This window comes from Schistocerca nitens, chromosome 11 (assembly GCF_023898315.1).
Source record: "Schistocerca nitens isolate TAMUIC-IGC-003100 chromosome 11, iqSchNite1.1, whole genome shotgun sequence".
Classification (NCBI taxonomy): Eukaryota; Metazoa; Arthropoda; class Insecta; order Orthoptera; family Acrididae; genus Schistocerca; species Schistocerca nitens.
Window position 1 is genome coordinate 129,590,803 of NC_064624.1, and position 14,779 is coordinate 129,605,581.

The 14,779-nt window shown below is 37.8% G+C and overlaps 1 protein-coding gene and 1 long non-coding RNA gene across 6 annotated transcripts in view; one reads left to right on the forward strand and one right to left on the reverse strand.

Annotated features, from left to right (window-relative positions):
- The window catches only part of LOC126213549 (uncharacterized), a 178,930-nt gene extending 172,672 nt beyond the window's left edge, over window positions 1-6,258 (reverse strand). For all 5 annotated transcript variants that reach the window (XR_007541252.1, XR_007541249.1, XR_007541251.1 and 2 more), the window contains exon 1: window positions 5,922-6,258. This is a non-coding gene — a long non-coding RNA (uncharacterized LOC126213549). The remainder of the gene's footprint in view (window positions 1-5,921) is intronic.
- Window positions 1-14,779, forward strand: part of LOC126213542 (poly [ADP-ribose] polymerase tankyrase-1-like) — a 560,647-nt gene that overhangs the window by 322,947 nt on the left and 222,921 nt on the right. The gene's annotated exons all lie outside the window — the stretch shown is intronic.

Genomic DNA, 14,779 nt, shown 5'->3' on the forward strand with positions numbered 1-14,779 from the left:
CGCATATACGGACATTTTTGAATGTTCTCAAGAGAATGGTATTACCGTAGCAAATGTTTGTTGTGTTGTTAAAAGTAATAGTGAAAATGTTGGGCACAATGTACCCCGTTTGTGATAAGTGTGGCTATTTATTTAGTAGTGCAGCAGAGAGAACTTGCAAAAACATTCCAGGTATCTTCACCACAGTTGGATCGACAGGGAGGTGACACGGAAGGATTCAGACCACCGAACAACTACTCTGAGACGAGACTTTCATCTGGCGGTGTATCAGGGTTGGCAAAATATTGTCCTGCTGTATCAGCCAGGGATGCAACTTCCCCATAGTGCTGGTGTAAGATCCACCACAAACCCTATAAAATATGTATCAGCAGGAGAAAGTGGAAAAATACACCCCATATGGTAACCGCGGAAAAGGCGAATGGAGAATGCACCAGCAATTAAGTGCAAAAAATTGATCTGAACCAGAATTACGACTCCAAAGAATAGAAGACAGAAGCTGCCCCTGACAACCAGCGATCAACAACAGTGTCTTACCTCACACGTAGCAAGGAATCAAGAAGAATAATATTTAAGAGCTTCTTTTGAACGAACTGTCTGATTAGTAAACACATAATGAATGGAAACTATAATTTACTGTTGGATACCTGAAACAGAAAAAAAAAAAAATAAGACAGTGGCAGCAAGAGCAGACATCGGCTTCAACTTCAGCGCTGGCTGCGGCTGTTCTACAACAAGCACACAGTTCACAGTTCCGCAGAAGGGTGAGCCGTGAACATTTAAAAAAAAAAAAAAAGTTGAGACATTTCTGTGAGTGTAGGGTTTAATATTAATACTGTTGATTAGTAATGAAAAGTGTATGCCAATCACAAGAAATACGGCAATGCAAAACGAGGAGTTAAGATTGATACTTGAAGGCATAAATAAAGAACAAGCAGAGAAGGATAAGGCAATACTAGAAGGTATGATTAAAAAACAAGCAGAGAAATACAGGGAAGGACAGAGAGTGGAACAAGTAGAACTAATTTAGTCTATTATTAAGGAACAAGTTACTGAATCAATCATAAAATACAAGAGGTTAAACCTAACTTAGGATCTAACTTTAATGCACAAGTTAATAATCAAAACATTAAAATAATGGAAATAAACTCTAGACTAAAGGAATTACGAGACTCAGTGCCATTAGAGGTGCAACAAGTACCTAAACAAGTGTTAACAGATCATTTACAGGAAAGTGTACATAGATTAACAACCAGACAGTGCACAGGCTACGTAAATAATGTGAATTCCCGATTCCAAGCGGTATGAACTAGTATTTCAGACATAAATAAGCAAATCACGTCCATATGGGAAAATGCTGCAGCAGGAACACCTGATGCTATACAACAGTTGGAGAAACGTTTACAGTTATTCGTAGAAAAAGAAGTAAAAGACAAAACAGAAATAAATAATGGCAAAATCACTTCTGGGGAAGGTACAATTAACAGTAAACAAGAACTTGATAGAATATGGAAAGCAATAGACAATAATAAAAAGAAATTAGAAAATTGTAAACCTGAAACTATAACAGGAGTAACTAAAGATGTAATAGAGGGTTTATCTATAGGTAATGGGATTAATTTAGCAAAGCAATTTCCAAAGTACAAACCAGACAGTGATGGACACCCAATTTATTTTTTACGAGTGTTTGCCCAAAAATTGGGATGACTTAAAGAAAATAGATTTCACATAAGGACACGTATTGGGAGAAGCAGTGGAATGGGGAAATGCTCATGCAGAAGAATTTGTTTCTCAGAAAGCTTTAAGAGAAAGCACTGGTCTTCAAGTATCCAGGAAAAATTAATCAAAGTTATTACACCCAACTCCATACAATAAGTCATGGGGCACATATTACAAGTATTTCAAATGGCATTTAACAAAAACTAAATACTTAGATGATCCAACAGATTTGCGCTTACTGAAAGTACTCATTAGATGTTTACCATACCACGTTCGACAAGGAATATTGTACAGAGAGTGGAAAACCGTGAATGAGTTATTAATGTTTATTGTAGGTTTAGACACTGAATACTGAAAGAAATGAAAATTATTCAGTGAATGACCAAAATACGGGGAACAAAAATAACATATCCTTTCCTAATTCCTTACCGCGGGTGAAGGAACCTAATTATTGTAGAGTAAGCAGTAATGAAACTGTTCACAGCAGGGATAATGGTCTAAATCATAATAACCCTAGAGGGGGAAGAATTCAGATTGATAACATCAATTCACAGTTGTTTACACCTCAAAACCAACAAATAAATATGCAACAAAATAACGTGGGGCAAACCACCATACTGTTGAAGTAAGTTCCAATCAGTATCCGGTCATAGTGACGGAAAACAAGAAAAATCCTAGGTCAACGGCCAGAATTCAGGATGTCGCAGAACAATACTCGGCCCACATATAAGTAAAATGATCGTTTATAGTAAAATGTCACCTATTAACGATTGGTTATTAGCGAAAGAGGAAAATTTAGAAAAAGTGCAACACAAACCAATTGCAATCAGAGGAATACGAAATCAAGGAGTGGAAATTTACATTGATTCAGGATGCGAAGTATCAATTATCGAGGAATGGCTATTAAGTGGAAGAATAAAGGAATTTCCTAAGTTACCTGTTACGGGAGTAAATATTGTAGGTATTACAGGTACTAAGAGTAATCTAGTGAAATGGGAAACAAGGATTACATTTTAAATAGGTCAACTTGTGTTTGAACAAACCATGTTAATAGTCCCTAAAATAAATACACAAGTATTACTAGGAGTAGATTGGTTAATGAAATGTGCGGTGGTAATAGACTTTCAGAGTGACTTCTTTAAGTGCAATCTAGATAACTATAGCCTAATAGAGAGATCTTGTTTAAGACAGATCGATGTCATGGACTAAATGGGAGAAATAATTTATGGTTAATAGCGAAAGCTGATTTGTACGCTAAGGCTTACGAATCTGAACTGTTGTTAACCCTTGCTCAAAAGGAAGAGCTATGTGGAATATTATGCAGATATTCAGATGTATTTTTAGACAAACCAGGGAATATAGCATATTATGTGTGTAGTTTTAAAATCAAAAGCAAGGAACCTTTTTTTTCTGTAGACCTCACCCTGTACCTATCAACATAAAACAGGGAGTACAGGAAGAAATACATAAAATGTTAGATAATAATGTTATAGAAAGAACCACAAGCACATACAACAATCCACTGTTAGTTGTCAGAAAGGAAACAGGAGGAGTGCGCCTATTACTAGATGCAAGAACCTGGAATCGTCACACTGAACTGGAGAGAGATTGTCCAATATGCATAAACGAACTACTTGCTTGTTTTGCAAAAGCAAATTATTTTAGTTCTGTGGATCTGATGGATGGGTACTGGCAGGTGAAATTAGCTAAAGAATCTAGACCTTATACTGCATTCCTATATGACGGAAAGTCTACCAGTTTAAAGTATTGCCATTTGGGTTAAACATATCAGCATCAGTGTTTATAAGAGCATTATATCAAGCATTAGGGAGAAAGTTGTTACAAGAGCTATTGATTTATGTAGAAGATATACTGATTGTTTCAGAAAGCTGGGAGGAACATTGTGATTTACTTGCAAGAGCAATAGAGAAATTCTATACCAAGGGAATAACTACTAAGCTCGCTACATCACATTTTGGGCGAGAGGAACTAAAATTCTTCGGACATCTCATAGGAATAAGAGGAATTAAACCACATCCATAGCGCATTAAAGCGATTAAAGACTGTCCACATCCACAGAATGTAAAATAGTTACATTCCTTTTTAGGATTAGTGGGATTTTATAGACGATATATACAAGGACAGGTCATAGTAATCCACATATACTATCGCTATTAAAGCAAAAGGCAAAACGATTATGGGATGAAAATGCAGAAAAGGCATTCCAGGAAGTAAAGGATACCCTAGTCAATGCTCCTATTTTAAACCATCCAAGTCTTCGTGAACCATTTGGCATCACAACAGATGCATCAGAATATGGCATAGCAGCAGAATTATTGCGAGGGGAATGGGACCCAGAAGAGGGAGAAAATAAAACCATTGCTTTCGCTAGTTGCAGCCTAGACAAACACGAGCTGAATTATACAGCAACGGAGAAAGAATTACCGTATTTACTCAAATCTAAGCCACTCTTTTTTCCAGTTTTTGTAATCTAAAAAACTGCCTGCGGTTTACAATCAGGTTCAAAGTAAGCGGAAGTTCTGAAAAATGTTGGTAGGTGCCGCCACAACTAACTTCTGCTGTCGAATATACGCAGGGCTACACAGGCATGCTTTGCAGGCACAAAGATAAATACTGGCGCCAAAACCTCTGCATCAGTAAATAAATTAAAAGAAAAGGTAGAAGAATGTAAACATTATGCCATGTATTTTTTGTATTTGCTGCTATCTCATTTAAATCCTGTCTGCCTAATTAACTACGATACTAGAGTGAGACAACAGCAAACACGGAAGAATATACATATCATGTCATGTCATGCCTATATTTGTATTATTCTTACGCTGAATAGTGATTCAGTCAGAAATGAAGCACGGCAACTGACTAGATTTTTAAATCTAAGAGGACTCATTTCTGTGCAGAATGTAATGTACTAAACAGACGGCTGCAAAGATTTTCAAACAGAGAAAATTTTTTGCCAAACTCTCGTTCAGATCATCATCTATCACACGCAGTCTATTATTTGGTTCTTGTTGATCATTATCAAGGAAAGCAGCAGCGTAAGTAACAACAAATAGACTCTTGCCATTGTTTCGCTCATGAGACAATTCCTCTTTTTTTAATTGTAAGCCGCAGTAGCACGCACAAAAGCAAGCCATGCCACGAGCGGCGACAGGTCGTAAACACTCATTATCAGAATCCGACAAACAATGCATGACACAGTACAATAATGCACTTTCAGCTTATCAGATCAAAACAAAATAAGCAATCAATTCAAACCAGACGAAGCACGTGGTTCTAGACAAATGTACCTGCTGCAAACTTTGAGAAACATAAATCATCCAGTTTGGCATTGCAAACAAAGTTCATCACCTATTAATGTTAGCATGCCAACAGAATATAATAAATTGGGTAGAAACTTCCAAGTTCTTGGGTTCAAATACTGATAAAAACTCAAAACTCGCCAACTCTGGGGATAAAGAGACATTCATTCATTAATGTTCTGTGGGGGAATATTCTGTGTTGTGGACATATCTAAGCAATTAGGGACGTCAACCGAAGGCTCAAATTGCATTCATTCACTGATTAAGTATGCAAAAATTCACTTCATTCTGAAAGTGACAGCAATATCCACAATTACAACAGTAGAAGGAAAGGATAACTCACTACTTCATACATGTTTTAAATGATCTATGCAAGAGGCTAAATGTAGTTAATGTCATGGCTCTTCTGTTGCACGATGCAGTCGGTAACTGCGAAATGAGTGATTGTAACTAAACAACTGTATTTGTTTTCAGTGTTAACAGCAGGAAGAAAACTAGATGTGGTGACAAAGTGACCTGTGGCAAAGCCCGAGGCTGAGGTTTGGTTGGAATGTGACAATTCCACTCACCGTTTGTCATGTTCACTGTCCTTCATTCAATTCATAGATATGAACTGCAGCATGCAAAGTAAGAGACAGGTACAGTGTCACTGGACTTCTGCCACGCAATCTGCTGTTCAGCTGACATAATCCGTACTACAATTTGAAAACATCATGTATAACATGGAAGTAACTAGCAAGCTACCAATGCAAATGGTAAATGTGTAACCAATATAGTAGGCACTGATTAAAGAAATGCAAGTGAACAAATTAGATACAGCATGCAATAAAAAACACGAGAGTTACTTGGCAGTCGCAAAGCAAACATTCGACAGTTTTTACTTACTGCTGTACGACTAGTTCTGACCGACTGTTTCACTCCTCCCCCAAATACATCCCCAAGTCCACCTCTGGGAGAATGGTGCAAGCAACTATGGCTTCAAAACAGTTACAGTGGGTGGTTCTGTAAGGCGGTGGAATGGTGAACAGTTCGATAGCTTGCATCAAACTCTAGCTGAGAACGAAGTTTGTTCAGTTAAGTGCTCCATGTGACATACCTGAAGGATAATTTAACAGTAATAATTTTATTACTAAGTCATTAGGGCAAATGGTGTCATTACACCAACAGATAATGTCAATAAATGTTACATTACTCTCTGTAAAAGAAGAGTAGGTTAAGTACTGCAATTACATTTAATCATTTTCCCTTCACACTGCAGAAGGTGCAGGCATGAGCCAAGCACATTATGTTTATAAGCATGCTCAGTAATAACTTAGACAAATAGTGGTATTTTATTGAATAATTTGTTACCTACATACGAACAACTATAAGTTCAATCTATAGTATCATGTATAAATATGTATTGTTTCTTGCAGAGCGTAATATATTTCCTCAACATTTTACTTCTGCCAACTACTGCTTGGTACAATGTACAGAAGAACAAAAGTTTATTGCCTCCATGATCTTTAGTTCGCAGAATGTTGGATTCTAATGTGCTCTATATATGAACATTTAGCATTTACTCTAATGACCACAAGCTGCAACAACAAGATGTCATGCAAATACCTAGAAATGCCGCCACATGATAATGCCAGACGACAATGCTTCTATAAAACCCAAAATGAGACATTTCATAAAACTTCACAGAGACAATTAGTGATAGTTCTTGAGAAGCAAATTACTCTTACAGCAACACACTTTAAATTTTTTGCCCACAATAATTTTTGCCATGACATTCATTGGCTTCATTATCAGGTGACAACAATTGGAATCAAACATTTCCCTTGACCTACGTAGGTCAACCACAGCCGATGATACCAAAAACCAAACACCTGCAACTGCGATAAATAAAACCAAACCCACATCACCTCGAAAACACAAAAATCAAACTTCCTCACAGAAATTAAAAACAATAGATACACGATAAACACACAAAACATCCCTACTCATGAACAATAGACCCAAAAAAACTACTTACCACCAACAAATTCCGGCACAGCGCACTTAGTTGGCCAACACTCACTCACTCACACACTCACTCACTCACTCACATACCAAATAAAAACCACAAAAATAAACTGAACCCAATCACACATTACAAGTCAAAAACAACTAACAAAAAAAAGATCCTCTCGAACATAATCATAAAAGAATCCCCCGCCCCCCAACACCCACCTAAATCCACAACCATTTCCCACAATCACCCCCCACATACCGAACACCCTCAACTAACCACTATCCTGTACATCTTCCCTACTGCCCACAGAAGAACACGAAGAATACAATAATGCCCAGGGACACACTTCCAACATCAATACTCATCTAAATGAGATGGAGGGTTAGAAGAGCCACTCTTCCCTTCCTTATAACTGATTTAACCCCCCCCCCCCAAAAAAAAAAAAAAAAAAAAAAAAAAAAAAAAGAAATGTCCATTGCATTAGCACATGCACCAGTTTCACAAAGCCCTCTTCTCCAAACCCCTGTATGATGAAAAAGCATCTGAAACTACAGTACTCCCCTCCTCAATTAACCCTTCAAGTCCCTCTTAGTGCGCCCCTGCAATACCCGGAAAACATAATCGGCATACCCACCCCACAAAGTAACAACCTCCCCACACCCACAAACCAACCAGAGATGTACCTCTCCCATACTTCCCTCTTCCCAAACTGTGACTCGTCTATTTCAAACACTAACCCCGGCTCACCCAACTTACTCTTATACTGACATACTCAGAACACACTGCCCTACAAAAAGAAAACCAATCTAATACCGTCCTCTCACTCACTACAGTCGCATACACACAAAAACTAATAGGGGACCTGTAACAAAAATAGTACGTCATGAAAATAATCTCTCACAGCCAACCTAGATTTCTCGAACCAGGTACCGCGTCTACAGGAGCTCCAAACATTGTCCTTCCGACACCAACACATGTACACGTCCATGGTCCGAGACGCCGGAACTATCGCCAGCCGCATATTCTCTCGGCAAAACGCCACACTTCACAATTTCCGCTATTAATCCAAACACCTGCAGGAACTTAATCGAGGACAACATATCCTCTCCCATCTCCACCCGCAACATGGTGCTATTTCACTTTATCATCACATTCACACCTAAAAAGAGAATCCAATCAATAAATTAAACGTCTTACCGCACCACAAACAGCAAACCAAAAAACGTATCGAAAACGCTGACACGTAAACAGAACACAATAAAACTGATAACTCACTGAAAACAATTTCAATCCTTACGTCATGAACAATGCCAACAACTCCGCTCTTCCAAAACCAAAGTTCAAATAAACCCATTACACCACGTAAGACAACGCACATACATACACACACCACCAGAAGGAATCATCAAACACAAGAAGACATCTACAAACAACCAACTCAAACTACACTCAGCGCCGTAATGTCACAGACCACAACATCCGTAACATCACGGGTCAAACCAGACGGGTGGAATCTGACGATTCAGTTGACTCCAGAACTCGGGCTACGCTAGAATTAGAGACAACAGAATTCAGATTAAACAAAAAACATTACAAGTAAACTTCTGGTAAAGGCGGATGCGCATCATCGCAATCTACAATACACACATCATCTCTACTCCTCCTACATACCACCCCCCCCCCCCCCCCCAAACAACTTCGAGCCATATTGTAACCACGACACGCGAACGACCTAAACAAAAAGAGCATCATACACGTCAACTACACAACGTGTGGCAAAAAGTGGCACACTCTTCACTCACGTTGTGCACTATATAGACCCATACTTTCCTGAGCACACAACTATGTAAGATTCGCAAATAAGAAGCTATCTACAGAAACGAAACTGCGCTTATAGAAGTCATACTGAGCTTATATGAACTTCAAATTTATAAATTATCTTAACGAATTTCATATTATGACTCCCAAGTACATCAAACAACGCAGTTTTGTGAATCATTTTAATACTACCGGTAAATCCCAAACAACGTTATTCACAACTGGGATACTCAACTAGCTGTTCCAGCCATGATACGTCTGCATGACACAACCACGAATACATACGATGTTTCTTTCGCCTGTAACTTGTTGACCGCAGAGTATTTTCATGCCGTACTTTCACATTTGGCTCACTCATATTATCACGCAAATATTAAACCTAACTACGTTTAATAAGAAAAAAAAAAGATAAGCGGAGTCAACGGTCAAGAGACAATTATTAGATCACTCACATCTTGATTTTCTAAATGTACTCCACACAACAAACTTTTAAAAAAGTGACATCTATTAAGAGTGACGACTGTCGTCTGTTCTGCTTTTTAAAATTTTTAAGAATAACTATCAGTGATGCCATCCTCTGAACCTCAAAGTCCCAACCTGTTACTCAAAATGTCCCTTCTCTGTATAAAGTGTCCCATGGTAAGGAAAAACATATGATGCCTAGGAAAAGTGCGTGAGAGAGAGAGATAGAGAGCGGAAGAGAGAGAGACAAAAGGTATAACAAAAGAAATAATGGCTGACGATTCCACATGCAGCACAATAAACTAGTAGTAGAGTTTAAAATGCAACTACAATATATAACAGCACCCTCGCAATACTACATCATATAATGTAAACTCAGGACTTACATTATTGAAGTGCTTGCTTATCCTTTCAGAAAATACAGCCTTCCTTTTGAAGAGATATACACGTACACCTCCCTCTTTCAGTCACCATCGCACAGTTAAACTTTCACTTAATACAAGTTTTTCTTATTGTGAAGCATGAGTTGTTTTTGTTCCACTTAATAAGTTGTGAAGTTTTCTTGAAATAAACATCTCACAAAACAAATGAATTTCATTTCTCACCTCGAATTCTGTTTCATTTTCTCTTTTTTACATCACTTGCAATAGAAAATATTCTTTCGGATTCAGCATTAAAATGTGGAAGTGAAAGAACCAGCTCAGCAAGTTTACTGATATTCTGAATCCCTGATACCGGAAATCTTTCAAGTTTAAGATTTCACTCTGCATACGATCCAAGTCCATTTCTGAAAGTTCCTTCTTCCTATTTCAGCCACAAACGGTAGACTTCTCCATTCAGCTGCAAAGGTAATTACATCAGATCCTCCAAACTTCGATGCGACTCGTGATACAAATCTGGTACCTTCTGTCAGCTGCTAATGCAATATTTGACTCTACGAATTTTAAGTCTCCAAAAAATTCATAGTGTATAGGCAGATCCTTCATTTATTCGATTGCTGCGATATAGAAATCAGTGCATTTAAGCCTTAGTTTATGAATTTCCTTTCCACATTTCCTAGCGAGTTTGTAATAACCGTTCACATTTGGGACCAAGATATTCTGGTTCTAATAGGAGATAATGGTATGATGGAAGTTTATTAATCTTGTGTATTTCAGTGAGAACGCCAGGGTTTTGAAACTTCTGACCAATGTTTTATAAACAGACCCAAAGAATCTCCTGAAAACTTGTGAATTAATATTTTCCTCAATTGGACAAGAGCGTTAAAAGTGTCGAAGTAAACCGAAATATACTTTAGAGACAATATGTAATCACTGAATACACAAACAACGAACAACGTAGCCAACATGTGGAGGGATCAATGTTGCAAACAAAAACATGTTCTGAGCTAAGTGTAAACGCGCATTATAATACACGAACTTTCAAATTCGCGAAGCTCTGTTTCTGCAGACGTTAATCTTGAACAGTTGCTAACTGGAAGTAGTGCAAAAACACGTCCCAGTTTTCCAGCAGACGAACAACACATACATGCTAAATAAGCTATCGCGTTCCCGATAATTTAAAGAACCGTTTACGTTCAACTCCTAAAAGTTCTTGAAATTCTTGTAAAATACTGCAGCGCTTTGCACTGCTAGGTATGTTGGTTGTCACGGACCTTATTAACTCTTCACAGGATCTAGGAAGCTTCTGACATGTCTTGTTTGTAACTGAAGCAGATGAATGGCATATAGAGTTGAGAACAATCAGATTTGGTACAACATTTCTAAGTCCTGTTATGACAGAATTACAGCTTCCCAACATTACAGACCAATTGTCACAAGCCATGCCAATTACATTTGTAATTGGAATGTGCACTCCTCAGAGCTATGAATAGATTTTCTTCCGAGCAGTCTTTGGCATCCAGAGGTTTCGACACCAGAAGTTGGGTTTTCACATACCCATCAACTGGCGACACATATTTCACTAAAACGTATATATGCTTGCTATCTGATATGTCGGTACTCTCGTTCACTAAAATAGAAAATTTCCTTTAGATACTGAAACGTTTTATCAGCAATAGCATTTTTCACTATATTGGCACACTTTATACGACCTCAAGTAACCTCTGAAGCAATTTTGAAGTCAGAGAAAACATCTTTTAACACAGGAACAAGTTGGTCCACTGTTGAAAATGCAACAATATGCTCAGCGAAAAAAGTTGATAATCTCAATTCAGCTGTCTTCACCTTTTCCGTATGTTCGCTTTCATCAAACATTTTCGAAAACAATCAACAATAGTTTTGTTCCTTTGCACAGTTTCAACATGTGTAATGTTTTTAATTCGATAAGCATTTTTTTCGAGTTCGCTCCAACTGCAGGCAACAATAAAGTAACACTGTTTACACCGCGCCTTTCTGTTGTTACCTTCAACGGCATCCAACCAACCTCTAAATCTGTCAGTTTGAAGCCAAGAGTCTTGGAAAGTTTCAGTATGTTTTACCGGATCTCATTCATTGCACCCGAATATCGATTTCTCTGCACTCGATGGGTTGCAGTCTGACATTCCTAAATGTGTGCAAAACAAACCACTCAGAAACAATTCTCTGTCTTTCCAAGCATTAATCCCGACTTGCGGGGTCTGCTGTTTCGCTACATCTTATGCACTTCTCCATGTCGTTGACATCTTCTGGTCTTGAGCCAATAACGTGCATGTCTCCCCTGACGTTGTCAGTCCATCTCTTTGCCGGTCATCCTGGTGGTCTTGTTCCTCCTGGGTTGATGTGGAGCTCTGTTTTTGCAACTGAGTTGTCTTGCTTTCTCATGACGTGGCCGTAACAGCAGAGACGGCTTCTCTCACTAGAGGCTTTATTGAGCTACCTGTCAGACAAAAAGAAGCAGTTACTGGTCTGTGGTGATTTTAATGTAGATTTCTTAAAAGATACGGATAGGAAAATTGAGCGAGAATCTTTGTTTCATTGTTTCAATCTAGTATTTGTTGTAAATTTTCCAACTCATGTGCAGTAGGATAGCAGGTCACTTATCGGTAACATTTTCATAGACAGTGCTCAGGCAGAAACAATTAATGTGTACCCAGTTGTTAATGGGCTATCAGATCATGATGCACAGTTCATGGAAATAACACATATAGCACCTTGCAGGCTTCAGGCAGGTTTATACAAGGCAGGGAGGTGAACAGGGTACAGAGTTTTAAGAGCAGCCTAGAAAAGGTAGAATGGGATGAACTATACACAGAAAATTATGCTAATGCCAAATTCAATTTATTCCACCGTAAATTTGTCTCAATAGTTGAGAGTTGCTTTCCTGAAATCTTATCCAAAAAAGCCATTACAAAGTCAAGTAAGCCATGGATTACTAAGGGAATTAAGATACAACATAAGAGGAAGAATGAAATATATGGACAGGTCAGAATAAGTCAGGATCCGACGTTACTTGCTTTCTACAAAAGATACTGTAATATTTTAAAGAAAGTCATTAAGAAGTCGAGAAGCTTATGTGTTCTGACAGAATTTAATAATGTGGATAATAAGATTAAAACTGTATGGAACATTGTCAAATGGGAGATGGGGCAGCCTCGCAGTGCACAGCATACCATAGCAATAAAGCTAAATTATGATGTTGTGAGTGATATTTCACAAGTTGCAAGTATTTTTAACAATCACTTTCAGATTGTAGCAGCAAAAATAGGTTTAAAGGGTTCAGTTGAAGAAACAAAAAAATGTTAAAAATGTCATTCCCCAGGACTTTAGGCCTTTAGAAATAGCACCAAATCCCCCCCCCCCCTGAAATTACGGGAATTATAAATATACTGTTAAAAAAGAGCTCATGTGGTGTTGATGGAGGCTCTAACAGACTTTTGAAGTGTTGTTCTAATTCAATAAGTGGAGTCCTTAGTGATATAAGTAATGCTTCGCTAGCACAGGGAAAGTTTCCAGACAGATTGAAATACACAATTGTCAAACCTCTTCATAAGAAAGAGGACAGGAGCGACTTAAATAATTACAGACCAATCTCATTGCTGACTTCATTTTCTAAAATATTCGAAAAGTTATGTATTCAAGAATAGTCTCACATTTAAGTGAAAATAATTTACTCAGCATGTCACAGTTCGGATTCCGGAAGGGTTACTCGACTGACAATGCTATCTACACATTTACCCATCAAACAGTACAAGCCCTAAATAACAAATTATCGCCAGCTGGTATTTTTTGTGATCTTTCCAAGGAATTTGACTGCGTGGATCACGTCACACTCTTAGAAAAACTCAGGTTTTATGGAATTGAAGGCTATACACACAGATGGTTTGAATCGTATTTAACGAACAGAAAGTAAAAAGTCGTGCTGAATAACACAAATAATGTTGGGAGGGTGGTAAATTCTAGTGAGTGGGGAGTTATCACAAAGGGAGTCCCATAGGGTTCAATTATAGGTCCTCTGCTGTTGCTTATTCATCTGAATGACCTCTCACTTAACGTTCAGCGAGCATAACTAGTACTTTTTGCAGATGACATGAGTGTTATAATAAATCCTATTCCAGAAAAAGCAGCTGAAGATATTGTTAAGGATGTGTTTCAAAGAATTATTAAGTGGTTCTCAGAAAATGGCTCTCCCTTAATTTTGATGAACACTCACTATATCCACTTCTGTACACTGAATAGAGTCACACCCACAATTGACGTAGCATATGAACAGGTCTCAGTTAACAGGGTAGATTTATCCAAATTTGATGACAACTTGAACTGGAAGAAGCATATTACTGAGCTTCTCAAACAATTAAGTTCAGCTTCTTTCGCTCTTCGTATAATCGCTAGTCTTGGTAATAAACAGATCAGGCTCCTAACGTACTTTGCATATTTCCACTCAATAATGTGTTATGGAATAGTTTTCTGGGGTAACTCACCACTTAGACATAAACTATTGATTGCACAAAAGAGAGCAGTGAGAATAATTAGTGGCGTTCACCCAAGGACGTCAGGTAGACACCTATTCAAGGAGGTAGGTATTTTAACTGCACCATCAGAGTACATATATTTGCTAATTAAGTTCGTTAAAAATAATCCGTCTCAGTCTGTGAAGAAAAGTGAAGTTTGTACGTACAACACTAGAGGGAAAAATGACCTTTCCTATGCGTTATTGAAGCTGTCAGTTGCTCAAAAAGGAGTACATTATTCAGCAGAAAAAATCTTTGATCATTTGCCCAACAACATAAATTGTCTGGCAAGTAACAGATCAAGTTTTAAATCTATATTAAAATAATTTATTCTGGAAAACTCCTTCTATTCCATGGATGAGGTTCTGTTCCAGAACTGGTAAAAAAAATGTACCTCTAAATGTAGTTGCATGTGGAGAACTAAAAATTTCAGTAATATTAATATTGGCACTATTCATGTGTGTATATAAATCTTGTAATCTGACTTGTTCCACATCATATCGATAAAATAATCGTAAAAATGATCTACAGAACATGACA